This window comes from Myotis lucifugus, unplaced genomic scaffold (genome assembly GCF_000147115.1).
Source record: "Myotis lucifugus unplaced genomic scaffold, Myoluc2.0 scaffold_146, whole genome shotgun sequence".
NCBI lineage: Eukaryota > Metazoa > Chordata > Mammalia > Chiroptera > Vespertilionidae > Myotis > Myotis lucifugus.
Window position 1 is genome coordinate 1,614,913 of NW_005871194.1, and position 2,531 is coordinate 1,617,443.

Sequence of the window (2,531 nt, forward strand, 5' to 3'; positions counted from 1 at the left end):
TCGCCACTCAGGGTGCTGAACCCCCTGCTCCTTCAGGTTCCTCCCCACCCAGCCTTCCCCTGCATCATCCCCAGCTGGTACTCTGTTGGAATAGGCAGTTCTCATTGGCTCTAACCCATGGGAGGCCCTCATGCCTCTTTGCTTCTGGAAAGAACTGGCTTCAGAAGGTGGCCCCAATATGGACACTCCTGACCCTTTGCAACCCGTAATCTCTCTTCTACCGGAAGAAATGAAATGATTTATTGGGTCAATAACTTGAGGACAATGAATTGGGCCTATGGCTGCAGTTTCTACTTTTATTTTTTCTCTTCCCTGGTCCCCAGGCAGTGAAGCCCCTCCACACCCCAGTTCTAATCTGGGGGGGGGATCTTTGCCTCCCAGGCCCCATCTGAGTCTGACATGTACAGGATGGTTAGACGTTGTATCTTGAGATTCACTGAGTAGGTCCATCTGGCTCTGACTCTAAGCTACATCCTCTTCCTTAAGATTCATCTTTAATCCAGAGGATAATTTGGACTCCATCTTTCACTTCTTAATATTTTATCAAAATTTGGGTAGGGAAGACAGGTGTTAGTTATGAAGCCCATCAAACTCCCAGACAACTTGCATGTCTTTCAATTTGCAGCTAAGAAGACTGAGACTTCTGGGGGGGGGGGGAGGCAGGGGGCAGACTAAGTTTGATTCATATCATTAAGAAGGAAATGAATCCAATATGTGAGGTAAAGTCTGGCATCTCCGTAGCCTGAACTTTAGCCACCTTATTGATTTTTTAAAAAACGTGTTTGCTTCTTAGCTTGAATACCTGTTTTAGCCTAGAATAAAATGTGTTCAGCAAGTCATTAGCAGATTTGGCTAAAAAAGAAACATTCATTTGCAGACAGACACCATGGAGAAAATAAAAGACTTTTTCAATATGATCTGGACTTTGAAACCCTGAACGTGTATGAATAGAGAAATGGTGTTGCTCTGGGTGTTTTTAAAGCGGCCGATGATGATTCATTGCAGGTCCGTGTCTGTGTGTTTCATCGAGGCTGAGTGCTATGTCACGGTTCCGAGCTCCGTTCTTAGGCAAGCCTGGCTCCTGCCCTGGCCCCTAGCGCGGGTCAACCTGCTGAGGCACAAAGAAAATCCCAAGCGCAGAGCTAAAATAGATTTTGAAACAGTGTCCCATTGAGGATCACATTATCATTCATCTATTCGTTACAAAAGAGGGTGCTTTATATTCCCTCCCGAGCGAAACAGACCAAGTACAATACCGTATTGTTCTCAGCTGTTGGTTTGTTGTTTTTTAATGAAACCAGAAATGTGTGTTAGGCCAGCCTAGCAAAAGACGGGAACATCTCAATTTATCATAATATTGTGCAGGCTCAGGAAGGCCAAAATATAACATAGGCTCACAATAGAAACGCGCGCATGTATGCTGACTGGGCAAGTCCAGGAAACAATGTGTGAGGGGTTTGGGGCTTTGTTTTGTTCCGTGTTTGTGTCCCCGCTGCCTCGGCAGATCCTCTTAGGGGATCAGGTGTGTTAATGAACTCATCAGGCGAGCCTTGGGCCAGGTGGTGATTTTCATGTTTACCTGTTCTGGTCCTATTTTTATGTCCAGCGTCCTGGATTCTATTGGGTTCAATGCTCAGAAACAATTAGTAACTATGAACCGTGGAACCCAGGTGGCATCTCTCAGCCTCGGTTTCTCATGGCCCCACATGGCTCCAGTAACAACAAGGAGTTTCTTCCAAACGTAGCCTGAGGCTTGTATCCCAATGAAATGAGCTCTAGCTGCTGATCAAATTTCAGGGGTCGAATTGGGTTCCAAAGGAACTGACTTCTAAGAAAGGGTGTCCTGTGGAATAGTGTGCGGAGGGAGCTTCAAAGAGTGGAGACACCCCATTTTTCTCCTCTGGAAGGAGAACAGGGTATATCAGGTATTCTGGAAGAACTGTAGTTCTAGGGATGTGAAACTACACTTTGAAAAATGAGAAAAGTACACTTGTGATATGGTGGAAAACAGCATGGCGTTTGTTTAAATTTTTTTAGATCTTTATTGTTGAAGGTATGACATATGTCTCCCTCCTTAACTCCTTTTGGCCCACCCCTGCCTTCTCCACCCTGTTGTCTGTGTCCCTGAGTTATGCCTACAAGCTCTGTGGTTGATGGCTTTCCTCCCCCACCCACCTTCCCTCTGAGATTCCAGTCTGTCCCCTGCCTCCAGCAAGATAAGTTTGTGTTCATGTCCAAGTCAAGCACTTATTGGCGAAGTGACCTTTCTCGGCTTTTGCTCATCTGAAAAATGGAGTTGTTTGGTTTGTTGTAAGGTGTAAAAGGCATATGAAATTGTTATCAGGGTGCTAATACGTATTAGTCTAGACATATTTTTCCTGAACTCAGAAGAGAGGTGATGAAATATTCTAAGACTTAGAAAGAACTCTGATTGAGCAAGTATATTTTTTTAAATGTACTTTTATTGATTTCAGAGAGGGGGAGAGAGATAGAAGCATTCATGATGAGATAGAATCATTGATTGGCTACCC